The sequence below is a fragment of the Carassius carassius genome, chromosome 7 (genome assembly GCF_963082965.1).
Source record: "Carassius carassius chromosome 7, fCarCar2.1, whole genome shotgun sequence".
Lineage (NCBI taxonomy): Eukaryota > Metazoa > Chordata > Actinopteri > Cypriniformes > Cyprinidae > Carassius > Carassius carassius.
This window is the reverse complement of record NC_081761.1, coordinates 27,237,685-27,254,198: the sequence shown is the minus strand read 5'-3', so window position 1 is coordinate 27,254,198 and position 16,514 is coordinate 27,237,685. Positions and strand designations below refer to the sequence as shown.

Genomic DNA, 16,514 nt, shown 5'->3' with positions numbered 1-16,514 from the left:
ACCATGGCAAGATCACTCAGCAGGTGCTATTACATAACATGCATGTGAATAAGTGTACTTGAATATTTATAATTCACATTTATGATTTAATTTATAATTTAGGTCCACTAAACCATAACCTTTCTTATAACAAGCATGGTTAATAGCTATTCAAATACTAGTGTGCTAAATAAAGAAAAAAAAGAAAAAAGAAAAATCATATAGTGGTTTTGTTTCCTTGCAGGTATTTTGACAGGTTTTGACAGTTTTGCACATTGTTTGCACATCGCAGCTTTGTTGTTTTTCTGAAAGGAGAGTTATTTTGTAAACACAAATCCCTTTATCCATCAAAGTCAGCCCATATGTTTTTTTAGTCTGAACACGTTAAGGTTCACTCATTCTCATTGAATGCTTTACTGTAAACAAAAGACTTTGTGAAAGCAAAAATGAACACATCAACCACAATGATTTTTTTTTAGAGGTTTTTGTCTTTAAAAAAAAAAAAAAAAAAAAAAACATTTGTCTGTGATATTTGTAAATACAGTTTTTTACAATCGCTATGACAGATTTTTCAATACATTTAACAAATTTCCTAAACTCTTAACACACCAACACACCTAAAACACACAATTGGCAAAACGGTTAATTTCATGCTCAAAATCACACATTGTAAACTAAACTCCAAATCTAATTTTCAAAATACAATAATACACTAACACAATATACACTATGTCTACCAAAACACTGCAAACATGTTTCAAAATCAAATAATTATTCAAAACACTAACACATGTTCTCTTCCAACAGGAACATTTAGTCAATCATAACACAATGACAAAAAAAACACTATCATCAGCTGAAATTACAGAAACTGCATTATTTTATGTGACAGGTCTGCCCTTATACAATGGACAGTACAGTATATTGTATTGATCAGAGATTGTGTTTTGCACTGTAGTTTCTTTTGAAGCCTCTCTACATTTTTGTTTTGTTGGGTTTAGTAAATGCATGCATTTTGTCACAAAAAATGAATGACCATCTCAGAGTAGCATCATAGAATGTACAGTTACAGTTCTAAAAAAAAGACAGAGACAGAATTGCTGCAGTAAAGACTTTATTTGCAAAAGGACATTACTGCAAGATATACAAACAGAAAAAGCACCGGAATAATAATTTAAAAAAACAAAGTAAACTTCTTGTCTGCCCGGTCTTCTGCATTTGGCCACATGTTCTCATCCACATCACACCTGATATCTTCTCTGGCAAGGCATCGTGGGAAGAATCTTTTTGCATGCCTTATCCACCCCTGGCAGTGTTCAGCTGTGATGTCTTGGCATGCAGCATCCATTGCATCCAGGAGGGACATTTGGTCATGTGGGCGATGGTCAAAAACCTTCTATCTCCAGGATGAGAAAAACTCCTCAATGGGGTTGAGGAAAGGGGAGTAAGGAGCAAGGAAAAGGGACACCATCCTAGGATGGGCGTCAAACCATGCTGTGACTGCACGGGAATGGTGGAATGCCACATTGTCCCATGTGATCACATATATTGGCAAGTGGTCTCCCACCTGTCCCCTTTCTACCTCTGGCACCAATCTTTCGTGCAGGTCTTCTAAAAATAGGAGAAGGCGGTCGGTGTTGTAGGGGCCAATCTCACATTTATGCAGGAGTGCACCATTGTTGGAGATTGCGGCACACATGGTGATGTTGGCTCCTCTCTGGCCCGGCACGGTAACTGTGGCCTTTTTGCCAATTATGTTTCTCCCACGGCGACGCCTTTTCGCCAAGTTGAAGCCAGCCTCGTCAACATAGATAATTTCATGTGGGACTTGATTGGCCTCCAACTCCATGACTCTCTGAAAGTAATTAGACACAGTGTATGTACATGCTGTGCTGTACTGTATATCTACTGTATGTCCTAATGTACTCCAGGTTTATAGAGTAGTTTACTGCAAAACACACTGTGTATAGTACAGTAATGACTGTATTGCATAACCTTACCTGGACGTATTGGTGACGGAGTTCTTTGATGCGCTCACTGTTCCTTTCAAAAGGAACTTTGTATAGTTGTTTCATTAGGACTCTGTGTTTAGCTAGAGTCCGAGAAATGGATGTTATGCTGATTGCTGCAATGTTCCCAAAGACAAGGTTGTCCTCTACAACTCTGGACTGAATGTCCTTCAGTTTTATTTCATTGTCAGCAATCACTGTGTTGACAATAGCAAGTTCCTGTTCTTCATTCAGGAGCTTTCCTCTGCCCCCTGAGGGAGGTAGACGTTGAATCCTTAGAGGAACAAAATACAGTTACATATTAGAGACCGGAGGCATACAGTCACTCTAATACTGTAAATGGTAATATTACAGTATTTACAGTACACTTTGCTGTAGGAGAAGCAATATCCTACCTGTTGGTTTCTCTGAAAATACGGACAATGGATGCCACTGTGTCCCGGCTGAGATTTGGTTGTACTCGTTCACCAGCCTCTCTATATGATAGCCCATGGTTTATGACATGGTCAATGATAGTTGCTCTTATTTGATCAGTTACCCTAGCTCTGGTCCTTCTTTGAGCGCCACCACGCATTCTAACTCCTCTCCCTCTCCCTCGCCCCACTCCTCTGTCTCGTCCTTGTCCTCGCCCCACTCCTCTCCCTTGTCCTTGTCCTTGTCCTTGCCCCACTCCTCTCCCTTGCCCTTGTCCTTGCCCCACTCCTCTCCCTTGTCCTTGCCCCACTCCTCTCCCTTGTCCTTGTCCTTGTCCTTGCCCCACTCCTCTCCCTTGCCCTTGTCCTTGCCCCACTCCTCTCCCTTGCCCTTGTCCTTGCCCCACTCCTCTCCCTTGCCCTTGTCCTTGCCCCACTCCTCTCCCTTGCCCTTGCCCCACTCCTCTCCCTTGCCCTTGTCCTTGCCCCACTCCTCTCCCTTGCCCTTGTCCTTGCCCCACTCCTCTCCCTTGTCCTGGTACTCGTCTTCCTCTCCCTCTTGCAGGCATTCTTTCTTTCTTTCTTTTTTTCTTTCTTTCTTTCTTTCTTTCTTTCTTTCTTTGTGTTGCTCTATATTGTTTCTTTTCCACACAAGATCAGCCCAAAGAGTCCTCTTTTAGAACATATGATCATGTGATTGAAAGAACCTCAACACCTGAGTGTGCTTCCTAGATGGGAATCAGCTGTGATTTATATATTTGCATAACTTCAATAAGCTGTTTCTCATTAGCAATGGAATAAAATACAGGGAATATATTTGTGTTTCAATTCACAATATGAACAGCTGTTTACCTTGACTTTAGCCTGTAAGGTTAGGTTTAGAACATGGTGTTATCTGTTCTGACATACAGTGTTAAATCATTGGTAAATTTGGCAGTAAAAATCCATTGTTTTGGTCTTGTTTGAGCTTGTGTGTAAAAGAAGTTCAAGCATTTTAAATTTGTGTTAATTGTATGCATTTTGTGTTAAAGCAACAAGAAATGTGTTAATAGTATAGCTTACACAGGCGGATGTAGTGCTAACTGTGTTAAGAGTTTTGGAAAATTGTTAAAAGTATTGAAAAATCTGTCATAGCAATCGTAAAAAACTGTAAAGTAATTAGTCATAATATGAGCTCAAAACTCCCTCCCCAGCCAAAACATATATGATCTTGAAAAAAAAAAAAGATTCAAAACTGCACATATACACATTATAACACAGCGACTGTGAAATGAGGATAGAGTCCCTATTTTGAAGACAAGATCACTGTTATTCCATTTGGTGTAAAACTAACAATATGTCTACTAAACATGCTATTCATGGTTGTGAAACTGTTACATTATAATAAATAAAAAATGTCCTTGATCCTTTTATTCTGTTTGAACAGAATACTTTGATTAAGTGAACTTGCGACAGTATAGATTATGGCTTTATTGGAGGCTTGGGAAATGTGAAGATGTTTTAAAATAGCCTGGTTAATTCTACAATTCAGAGAGAGGGTGAAAAAAAAACTACATGTAAAGTTTAATTAAATTTTTGGTGTGTGTTATGACCTTGACTAACATTAGAAAAAAATACCTTACACAAATCTTAGCCTTGCCATCACAGGATTCAGTTTATATTAACATTAAAATGGAAAGCAGTGTAAATTGTAATAAACTATTCACACTGTATTTCTGATCAAATTAATTAATGGTGGGCACAAGAGGCTTCTCTCAAAAAAATCCTGAATATTTACCTTTTTTTTTTCTTCTAAGGTTGAAATAGACTTCCATAGAGCTTTTTACGACAAGAAAAAGCAGGCATTTTAAAGCTTTGCTTGGAGTTAGGAGTATAAAAAGAATGAGTGATAAAATGAATTAGGAGTTAAGAACTTAACTGAGAGATAATGCGCTATAATTACAGTAAAGTAGTTGTGTTTAATTAATGAAAGAAAATACTTAATATCCATTAGTACTGATTCAAATAGTATTAAGAAAGCCACATAGAGTATATTTAACTAGTGTCTGATTCACACAAATCATTTCTTTGACTTTTTTGAAATTACTCTAATTAGAAGCCCTGCACGACAAAGTTCATGCAATTATCACCCACTTGTCTCTTCAGAGGTGACTGACATGAACTTAGGATCATGATATCCGGCTCATTAACTCATCATCTGTAGTGCCTGCTTAAAAAAACGTAGCTCTGACAATACAATACATATGCTCTCTTTGGTTTCGCAGAAAAAGAAGAAATAACAGAGTAGAGGTGTTTATTAGCTATGCATCAATAAGTGATGGCGAAACTGCTCCAAGAGGCTATGAATAACTCCATTTGGAAAAATCGTGAAGAGTGTTCACACTCGTGGGTGGCCTAAAGAGAGATGTTATAGCAGGGTCAAAACCGGTGTTTTTATCAGTTATTCAAATGCAGCCTGCACAAATCAACCTTCGAGGACAAAAACGCACACAATGACTTAAGCTATTCAGCTGACTGATAAACAGCTGTAATATCTGATTGTTTTCCCAATTTTGATGTCCACAAGCCATTTTAAAAACACAAATCTATCTCCATTCTCTTTTCCTTTCCCTTGCATCATCATCTTCTCCCTCATTCCCCGATAATCCATTCCATTTTCCTTTTTTCACATAAAGCTTTTAATCCAATTTCTAAAAACACGTCCACGTGCATCTTCTCTCTCCAGTTTTATCCATTGCCCTCTCTCAAATTCTCTCCCTCTTGCCATCCATCACGGTAAAAGCTGAAAGAGTCGATGAATCTGCAGGCTAATTCTCACTTCACAGACCTCCAGGTGTGCTGTACTCCGGTTGTCAATCAAACCACTGTGTGTGAGATTGAAGGACATGCTCTGATCTGCAGCCGTACAGTAAGACCTCCCAATGTTGCAGATGAAGGTCTGGAGTATTTTGTTGGTCATTCTGTGTCAATTGAATTTCGCCAAACATGTCTTTGGCCTACTGGAGCAGGTAATGCTGCAAGATTTACGTTGTGTGAGAACTGGTGTGTGTGCACTCATGTGTGAGCTAAAGCTCTCTGCGTGATATGTGATTTTAGGGTCACATCTGCTTAAGGGTTTGTAGACTGAGCAATCTCAGGAGTAGGTTTAGAATACTTGAATTCTTTATTTCAGTAGCTTTACTAGTGGAAGAATGTGCTTCATTGCTTCTTACACGTTACAGCACTTTCAAAGTAAAATGTCTAGTGAACAGCCCTAAAAGTGCATTCAGTATCATCCAAAACAGGTGAATGTGTCCCAATTTTATTAAATTCGTTGTTGCTTGTATTGCTGCAGTTAAAGGGGTCATACAAAGCCCATTTTCCACAAGTTGATATGATTCTTTAGGGATTTAATGAAAAGCCTGTACCATAGTTTGTTTAAAATTTCTCAATGGTAGTGTAAAAAACACATTTTTTACCCAGTCAAAAACAGCTGTTTTCAAAACATGCTGGTTTGTGGAATTCTCCATTAATGCTAATGAGCTCTGCTGACCCCGCCCCCTCTTCTGATCTGCTCTCTGAGAAACGGTTTACTTTAGCCACATTCATAGTGAAACTTGCTAATTAGCACATTGTTAGGAAAGGCAATTTGCAATAATTCATTTAAATACATTATACTCACTTCTGGAGGCTGGATCATGATTGATTCACGCAAACATAAACGCATTTAAGTAGATCAAGGGCGCATTCCCTTCTGATCCAAATTCCCTTCAGCTACCGAGCAAGTTTACTACATCAGAAGAGCCATACTTTTGCAGCTGGCTATATGAGGCAAGCGTGAATTATTTTCAAATCACGCACTATATGACAAGTGTTTTGAGCTCATAAGCATATAAATCTATTAATCTGTTCCTATAACCATACATTGTGTGAACTGGAATAAAGTTGTTGTTTACAACAGCCAATAAATTAAAACATTGCCAGATTCACGTTTATCTGCTAAACTGAGCTTGCTTTTAGTGCCACTATCTGGACATTTCACTTTAAAAGTGTTGCGAAACATGCAAGATGTAACACAATCCTATCATTTCTGAGAAATGCCGCTATTGGCATGTTTTTACAATCAGCCTGACTTTAAAAATAATAATAATAAAATAATAGTCCACTGCATAATTGAAAACAACTGGCTTAGCAAACAAAAAGAAGAAATTGAAAAATATTACAATAATATTAAAACTGGAGTCCTCCAAGGTCATTTTCACTCCAGCTGTATTTAGTATAATGGAACAAAAAGGCACATATAAAAACTAAGACATAAAGGATTCACAACATTGTACTGTAATAGTGTAAGCTTGTTCATTATAATGTTATTTTAGGGGCTCAGATATTTACAGCACCTACTGCTTTTCCTTGTTTTTGTTAAATGTTGCTCCATGTATAAATCAATCTATAAAATGTTTGAATATTTTAATCTCATATTCATTTTGCACTCAGATGCCACTTTAGCCTAAAACAAATATAAATATCACATGATGAAATGTTGACTAAATCTATAAGATGTTAGTCAAAAGACAGAAACTAAAATTAAAACTGTTAGTAGGACTTTTATCGAGATTCTCGGTCTGACAGAACGGATAAGTGGATGAACCACAGAGTCACCCCTTCACACTACAGCACATGCCTCTTATTTCCCCCAATCTCTCCACACAATCAGTTTTGTAAAGACCACATAAGAAAAGAGAAGGAGAGCGTGCAGCACAGTGAAAGGTAAGTAAAAGAGAATTATGGGTAAATTGAGAAACCCTGAGAGTGCTAGTGAGTCTGAAGGATGGTGATGTGAGAAGAGGACCTGAGGGTAATGATAGAGAGAGCGAGGAAAGGAAAAAAGAGAGGTTAAAACACATCATGTCTGTGGCCCTGGTCTGTCTTTTATTTCATTTCCAGCAGGGGAATGGCATCTCTGCAGAAAGCAAATGAGAGGACAGATTACTAGAAAGAGGGAGAATACATGGACTGCCATTTTATTATGCAGTGAAAAAGAGAGTCAAATACATATTATCGGCAATGGTTCACTGTAGACATCTAAATAATAGAACGACAGCAATTATACACCGAATCTATGAAATATTTTGGCACATATTTTGAATTTTTTCTTTCAGCTACTCTCAGCTCTTTTTTTACTAGATTTAAATTCATTCCACAGAATTCCACTGTCTGCAGATTCTGATTATGTATATATTCTGATTATTTCGGTCAATTATTGAAAAAAAAAAAAAAAACCTGTAAGAAAATTGCATGATATTCTACAAATATTTGATGAGAAAGTACCACAACATACATTAAATTCAGTGTTTAACATTCAACGTTGGTGTTCTTTATAAACTAACAGACAAGAATCAAACATTTAAAACCGTGAAATCCGAAGAATGAGGGACAAATGGCCGGTACACAACGGGCAACTCATACTCTTGTAATTTCAATAACTTGGCTTGGATGTTCCTCTAAAACATTAGCACATTCTGATATGCAGATTAAAAGATATCTGCCTTTTTAGTCCCAGCTGCTGCTGTCATTTTCCGCTTCATTTTCCAAAGTTCTCTGTAGAAACAAACAACTGAATGGCCCTTATGTGCCACTTCAGACCTGCTGAGAGAGTGATGCAATCCAATTTTGTATGTAGCCTATTACACAGAGACTGAATTCCCGGAAGGATATCTACCTTTTATCAGGCTGCCATCTGCCTGCCCTGGTCATTCTATAGCCAAACGGGTCAGGAAAGAGCACCATTAGACTGATAGAGCTGTGCAAATCTTTAATGCCACTGTCATTTTTCTTTCAGATCAGAACTGAAGCAAAACAGCTGCTGTTACTTTAGAACTTTAGAGAAAAGTGATGTCAGCGGAAATGGAATGTCATTTCAGTGGAAGAGGAAGTCATTAAATTATGATTACGAGGACAAGCTATTTTTTTTTCTTTGGAATAACGTGCACCAGTGAATCATTCACAAGAATGTGCATTAAGAAAGTAAATGTAGTGAAACAGATGAATGCGACTGTGTCCCAGTTTTATTAAATTGGTTTTTGCCTGTATTGCTGCAGTAAAAAAATAAAAGTCCAATGACTTGCACTATGCTAGACCCTACTCTAAAAATAACTGATAATGTCAATAAAAACAATGTGAGGTAAAAACTTATATACTAAAGCAATCATTGCATTTTAGCTCTTCTATCGTGACTCATGTATCAAGGGACTAGTAGCCAAGTGTTCCACATTGCATGTGTACTAGGTGAGCTACCGAGCAATTTACTACATCAGAAAAGCTATACTTGTGCAGCTGGTTATGTGAGGCAAGCACCAAAATGTATTATTTACAAATCATGCACTACAGGAAAAGTGTTTTGAGCTCATAAGCATATAAGATTATTAATCTGTATATTAATGTATGAAATTTGACACCACATTGGAATTCAAATTCCAATTCGAAAAGTTGTGTTAATAATTATTGATTGGATGCTAGCTGGAGATCTGCAGTTCTCTGAAAGATCAATAGATGTGAAGAGCCATAGAGTTTCCTTTCTATCTGTTTTATCTGATCTGTTCTGTAATTATCTCTTCTCTGGAAAGGCAGTTACTTAATGTTGAGTACCGTGTGAGGCTTCTCGCTCAACTGAACAGACAGGAACTCTGTACCAACTTTAAATGAGATTGTACCCTTAAATCTAGTCTGAAGTCAGTGTTAAACCGCTGAAGTGTTTTACACCATTTTGTTGTGAACTGAAGGTAAGGGTGGGCTTATCAGATGAAAGTTTAGGCAGACTTTGTGTTGACAAACTTGCATAAAATCACAAAGCTTTTGCATGTGGTTGTACATCGTCAGTGTCTGTATGATTTTGTCAAAAATTGTCTTGCTAATCTTTCAAACCAAAAAAACAAACAAACAAAAACAACAACAACAAACAATGTATATAAAAATTAACAAACAATGAGATGCTTACAAACAGAGTGACACAGTTTTTGTACAACATAATCATAACATGGATTTGTAATTGAATAAAGTACAGGAGTTTTAGCTAAAACGTGTCTCATTAGCAAACACGATGAGCTTATGCAGATTTTCGCTATATGTCTGTTAATCATCTTTCCATTCTGGCTGCCAAAACATTAATTCATCCATGTTATCCAGCAAGAAAATTCAACGATTTGCATATGCAAATATAAAGTTTGCAGAAATTCTGTGCTAAAACCCTCCTAATTACCCAAACCTTATTTCTTTGGGATACATGTTTGTTGCCAAACATCAAAGAAGAATGGACGTGTGCAGACACACTTACAGGCAGCACTTACTCAAACATGACACTGTTTGACCTGATGAGAAATTCATATCAACGCTTGTGAGGATGTGGTCAAATTTCACATAGCATTTAAAGCAAATAATTTTTTTTTTCTGTTTTCAAAGTCTGTTCTCTGCCAGGTCTGGACCCAAGAACAAAAATACACCACAAAAGCCGTGTGTGATAAAAATGGCAAATATTCAAGCAAATAATAACGAGTATTTACATAGAGGTTGAAAGGTCATGAAAATTGATAAGTGCTTTTTTGCCATGAGAGTGAATTAACTTTTCTATTTATATAGTATTTTGATTAGCGTAGTTGTTTTCTTCCACCAATAAAAAACCCCACTTCATTACTATGCTTTTTGACATGGTTCCATGGTATTATCAAACCTTTTGTACCGACTTTTTTAAAGTACTCAGGTTAATACAATTTAGTCGTATTTTATAACCATGGACATGGCATATATCAAAGTACTATGCCATTACCATCTGATACATCACTGTACCATGGTACTACCACATGTTCCTATTCTTACACATGTTCCACATTTTTACAGACACTTCATACTTTTATCCTGTGTGAGTCAATTTTTCATGACAAGACATGTACTTTCAAGTTCTGGATATGCCATGAGAAAGTAATGGGATTATTTTGATGGAAAAGAGCATTTAGGTATATACAATATAATACTACTACTGCTCTCAAATTAACCTTTGCTTGCCACTTGCCACTGGAAAATGGGTCTTACACTTTAGATGTTATGCTGCATGTCAAAGATCATAAGGTGCAAGTATGCTCAATAAACTGCATGTCCTCACTTGAACACTCACATTGACTTTAACACAATTTCTTTTTTTCTAATAATCTTTTTACATTCTTTCATGAAGACGTGGCACAGCAATGAATCGATTTTATAGAGGTATACTGGAGGTGTAGTTTGTTCTCAGTAGAGCTGAACTGTCTGTAGCTCTGTGAACTAGAAGTGACCAGAAAGAATTAAGAAGACTTTTGCCATCACTTACGGTGCCATCATTAAAAGCCAGATATCTGTGATTATTCATAACAAACTAAGACATAATTAATCATACAATTACTTCTACTTTAATACCTAATTGTGTATTATTGTCAAAACATTTGAAAGTGATTGGAATAATGTACTATAAATAATGCAAATTATGTGTAATTTTATACAAAAGGAAATAGATTTTGCAGTAACCATGCGATGCAGTCTTGAGCCAATTATTTATCATGATTCTCTTGGACTACTGGATCAGCGCTACTATGGAACGAATGAATTCTCAGTTATTAGAAGCAGGTTTCAACAACCCTCTGCAAACACAAAGTTTAACCCTTTATATGTTGAAATAAGTCTTGATACCATTAAGAAATAATAAAAAATCCCACCCCTCCAGACACTAATAACCTGCAGAGTGGTCTGAATTTAGATTACTGATTAAATTCCATCTGACGTACCATTGCTTTGCATAAATTTCTATAAGCCATTTCCTTATCAGCAATCTGCCTTTCCACAAGCGTATTTATATGCCTTTATTGTAACCTGAGTAATGAATAGATATTTTAATGCATACGAAGGTATGCACTAGAAAATTGATTCATCATAGGGTGATATTTTGTAATAAAATCTTTAACCATGTTAAAAGAGCATTTAAATACTTGCTCTAAATGTAAATAAATTACAATTGTAAACCCTCAAATTTCATCCTGCAACTATTAAAACTTGAGAATGTATGCTGGAGAATACATTAATTTTAATAAGCCAAACAGCTCTCGGCAGCTGAAAATGCAGTAACAGCATAATAGAATTTCACATTGAGCTAAAACTGCCACACAAATGAATGTCAGCACCAAGGACAGCGGCATTCAGCTGCTTACCCCCATTCAAGTGATCCAAGAAACCATGCAGTCATATACGAACTCAGAAGAGATTGTAGAGATGTAGGCATCAGCCAAGTACATCAATGTGAACTTGTTGTATATGGGATTAATATAAATTCATGAGACATGGAGGTAACCTTGTCACTGTGATGTCAGTTAATTATAACAAAGAACAAATCCAAAAGGGGAAATTTACATGTAGATAAAATTTTACCTTGAGTTATAGACAAGCCGTTTCATGTATTTCATAGACTAAGAAAATGTGCGTCATGTGGTAACATCTAAATAAATGAATTCTGCTTAACACAGAAATAATATTAAACATCATTAAATCATCCTAAATTTAAGGACTGGATCAGGTAAAAATGGTTAATTTTACAGTGAACACACATAACACATGCAGACACACACAGAGGACAGCCTATGCTCAGACTGGGTGGCGACTTCTGACAACAGTGACAAGCAAGGGAAAGAGTAAAGTGGCATATCCTTGACCCTCTTTTCCATATTTTACATTCTCCACTCACACCACCTTGGATGTAAGTCTGAAAGAGCATGAGTGTACATGTATGTTTGAGTCACACCAGCTGTCTGTTTTGTGTATTTAAAGGAATATTTAACAGTTCACCCCAAAAATAAAAATATGCTAAAAATACAAGAAATAGATATGATTGTTTTTGTAACAGTTTCACTGAAGGCGAGTAGTAGATGAACCCAAGCTCAGTTTTATTAAGCAGAGTGTAATCCAAAATACAAACAAAGACTTGACTTTAAACAAACGATTTGAAACAGACTTGACTTAGAATAGATATGACTTGGCATGGCATGAACAGACTTGACCAGAGACAGACTTTGCATAAACAGGTTACACGGTTCAAAGCTAGAAAAAGAAGGCAACATGAGGGATAGTTATATCAAACAATGATGGTCACATGACAAGAACCAAGAAATATGACACATGACTAAGATAACCAATGAGAACATGACACATGAACCAAGGAACCAATCAGAACATAACACACAGAAAAGGGTAGCACATGGGTAACCCCCCCCCCCTCCTCCCAAAAAAAATAAAAAATAAAACCCAAAATTTCCAGGAGGGTGGCAAAGCAGTGATGATCCAGGGGGAAGGAGGGGGGCCAGGCCCGTGGAAGGGAGCCAGACCAGGATCATAGAGTAGAGACAGGCTTGAAGCAGTGGTGGGCCTGGACCAGGGATCACTGGCAGACCATGGAACAGTGGAGGACCTGTGCCAAGAAGCAGAGGCAGACCATACAGCAGTGGACCAGGAGACCACCAGGTCAGATCCAAGGTGGAGCAGGAAGCCAGGGCGGAGCCAGCAGAACTGATGACCAACAGGTCACAACTGGTGGAGCAGGAAGCCAGGGCTTAGCCGGCGGTACTGAAGACACCCACAGTACCGGGCCGAAGATCTCCACGGTGGAGCAGATGACCAGTTCAGTGGAGATGATGGCTCAGGGAATTACCACGGTGAATCAGGCGGGACTGGAACACAGAGCATAGAGAGGTTAACAACTGCCTCTGCGTCCGTAACAGGACAAGCAGATAGTTAATGAATGGACCTCTTGGCAGTGACAGGACAGGCAAAGAGTTCATGGACAGCCTTACATGGCTGTAGATGGACATACTATGAGTTCATGGATGGCCTCCTTGGCCATGACAGGACAAGCAGAGAGTTCATGAGCAGAAGCCACCTCAGGAGGTTCTGCCGCAGAAGCCACCACCTACAGAAAAAAGTAAAGTAATTAGTATTGTAACTAATTACTTTTGAAAAAAAGTAATCAGAACAGTAACATGAAAAGTAGGTCTAATCAGTCCTCAGTAACTTGCCCAACACTGGTCATGTAGCAATTACAAACACTCAACAGATCAAGCAGATTCAAGTGGAGTTAAAGCATTGCAATTTCAGCAGCAAGCACGTGTAATGAAAAAAACGCAGTCTTGTCTGTGTGAATAAGAAGTTGGAGAGTTATAAAAGGTTTAATATGAGCATGATGAAGAACTGTGGGTATTGATCTGAACAATAAGGAGAGGAAGTGTGAGTGACATGATGAACTTCTATACAGAACAGCTCATGCATATAACATGTAGTCTCTGCCTGTGTTCACAAAATCAGTCGAACAGCTCACACAATCACTGGGATAAAGAGAACCTTATTTCCAAACTGACCAATTAGAGGTGTAACAGGCTTTTTAGACAGTCTTAATTTGGCTTTGGCTGAATATAGATGAGGATGCAGAATTTATTTGAGGCATTACTCATGAGCTCATAATATCCAGTTGGCAGTGCAGCAATATTTATGGCAGAATGAAACAGATTTATTCCAATATTTATTCAAATTTGTTACAATAAATGGAATACATTTCAGATATTGAGTTATTGTGATATGGCCTGAGAAAAATGTGCTTTGCCAATTGTCATTGCTTTGCAATATACCTACATAAAGCTTGATTACTTCTGACATATTTTTCAGTGAGTGCACACTGAACTGAATTCTGATCCTTACAGTCCAGCATCATGAATATGCCAATAAATATTCTTGCTGCAAGAAGATCAGCAATCAACCATTTCAAATTATCAGCCAGCAAACCTGGGGCAAAATCACACTTCTGGTGCTTTCCAATCAACTCAATGCCGCTAACATGGTAAGGACTTAAAATAACCAGACAAGGTCCTTCTGATTCCCATCTGTGACTTCCTATAATTATATTCTTAATTATATCAGTGAATTACCTGCTCATTTTTGATATGCAATTAAACAAAGGCATGAATTTGGACAAAAAAAGGAGACAAAAGACTCAAAGAGCAAATTTATGTATCAAAAAATTTAAATATTGACATATATTAATTCTGTTTCCTTATAATTTACCATAAAGGTGCAATAAAATCTAAAAATAAATACTGGCAGTTTTAAGGAATTTCTCAGACCCAAGTTACCAGTCCCAAAGGGAACATGCAAAATTGTTCCCTTTGACATTATTTCTCTCTTCCTCTCTCCCATCTTCTCTTTCATTCTCTATGCTGTCATCACCCATTAACTTGCAAGAAAAGGAAATATACAACAAACTCACACAAGGCTCTGATTCCATGCTTGCTCTCTCAATCATTAAAATGCCTCTCTTTTTCACACATTGCCCTTGTCAATCCTCCAGAGCTTTCTAATGAACTGGTTATTCATATCTACCCCTACTTCTATGCTGCTGCTTTCATCTCAGCTTATTCTTACTGATCCTTACTGTGCATCAGGCTAATAATATGCATGCATCTCATTTGCATGACATTTGTGATTTTGGAAAAGTAACATGTCCTTCAAAACAACAGCAGAGAAGTTTTAGTGAGTATCCAGGTGTAAGTTTCAGTGCCATATATAACAGACTGGCAATGAGGGACAGCAGTCTCAGTAGGGCAATGTCTATTAACTTCAAGGCAAGCTGTGTATCCTGAAGAGTTTCATCTGTTACTGTCAATGTAAAATAGACTAGAAAGGTAAAGGGAACCAGGATCCAAAATTCAAGCATTTGAAAACTTGACATGCCAAGGGTGGGGAAAATTGGGTGCATGACGCAGCAGTTGGTTATTTCCAAAATGCAATGGTCAGTGCGGTCTGCAAAGAGACTGGAATTGGTCAGTTAGAGACATGATTAGTTGTGTCCAATTAAAAACAAAAATTGCATATCACAAACCTCCTTCACTGTCTTTTTCAACCGTCATGTCCCAAAGTGTGTCCTAAAAGAAAGATAATATGACCCTTTTGGGGTAGGGGCGTGTTTGTTTTGGTGATTTGAAATATCAACATTGGCTTCCAGAAATCACTTACCCCACCTTTAAGCTACTAAGAAGGTTAATCTCATTTGTACTATTACATTTATATTACCCAACATGTTCAATTCATATTTCACCCCAAAATAATACAAAATAATAGTAAAAATAATATATAATGATTAAATAATTTGATATAACATAAATATATCATTTATATATCATCACATATAAATCCCATTATTCTTAAAGGAGCATTGCGTAGGTTCTGAAATTTCTAACCGTTACTGACACCAGTGGCCGTTAGAGGAACTGCAGCCAGTCTCATGCTCGTTCTCAGTGCGCACGCTCTTTTTTTTTTTTACTTACGAGGACTGTCCGTGGGTGTCTGAATTGTGCTGGAGGCTGGTCGCTTCTTTCCATCCGCAGAGTCCATTTGAAAACACTATTGCCGCTACTATAATGGCTGGCGTGCTGTACGGTTGTAAGCCCAAGGAGACGAGAACGCGCATGACGTCACATTTTGTGAATTTTCGCGCCAATTCGGGCCCGACTCCTCCACACACAATTGAGCCTACAGGCTGATAGAGGCAACCGTGGTGGACAGTCGAGGTGTCATTCTTTTTTTTACATCATGGTTGGCTCATACATGTACAAATGAAAACTCTATCTTAAAGATTTTTTTAAGTAAAAACCTCCACATAGCTCCTTTAATATTTAATTACTTTTTTGGTATCACTTTACAATAAGGTCATTAGGTAACTGTCAGACTTATGGACCTGGGCTGCGTTCCCTGATAATGATTGATCTTAGAGTTTAAGAGTGTTTTCTATGAGTCATTTTGCGATCCTTCATTATTTTTTCACGTGTGTTTCTCAAAAATGCACTGTAACATAATCGCACGTAGCTGTGCTTTAAGTACTACTTAGGAGACACTATCTGTTTGTCAAGTGCTGAAATGTCACCTTAGAATGGTTCGTAATTGTAGTGCATGCTCGGTTATTAAAATGTTAACCTAATGCAGCCCTAGTTTTCCTTCATGTTTGATTGTGTCATTCTGTTTACCTGTATTCTATTAATTATCCTCAAGTGCCTCCCTACTTAAGATCTAGTCTGTTCAGTTT

The 16,514-nt window shown here is 37.5% G+C and overlaps 1 long non-coding RNA gene across 1 annotated transcript in view; it reads right to left on the bottom strand.

Annotated features, from left to right (window-relative positions):
* Window positions 1-12,697: 12,697 nt before the first annotated feature.
* The window catches only part of LOC132143818 (uncharacterized), a 42,116-nt gene continuing 38,299 nt past the window's right edge, over window positions 12,698-16,514 (bottom strand). Inside the window, exons 3-4 of the long non-coding RNA XR_009434285.1 lie at window positions 13,260-13,355; window positions 12,698-13,116 (exon numbers count right to left, since the gene is read on the bottom strand). This is a non-coding gene — a long non-coding RNA (uncharacterized LOC132143818). The remainder of the gene's footprint in view (window positions 13,117-13,259; window positions 13,356-16,514) is intronic.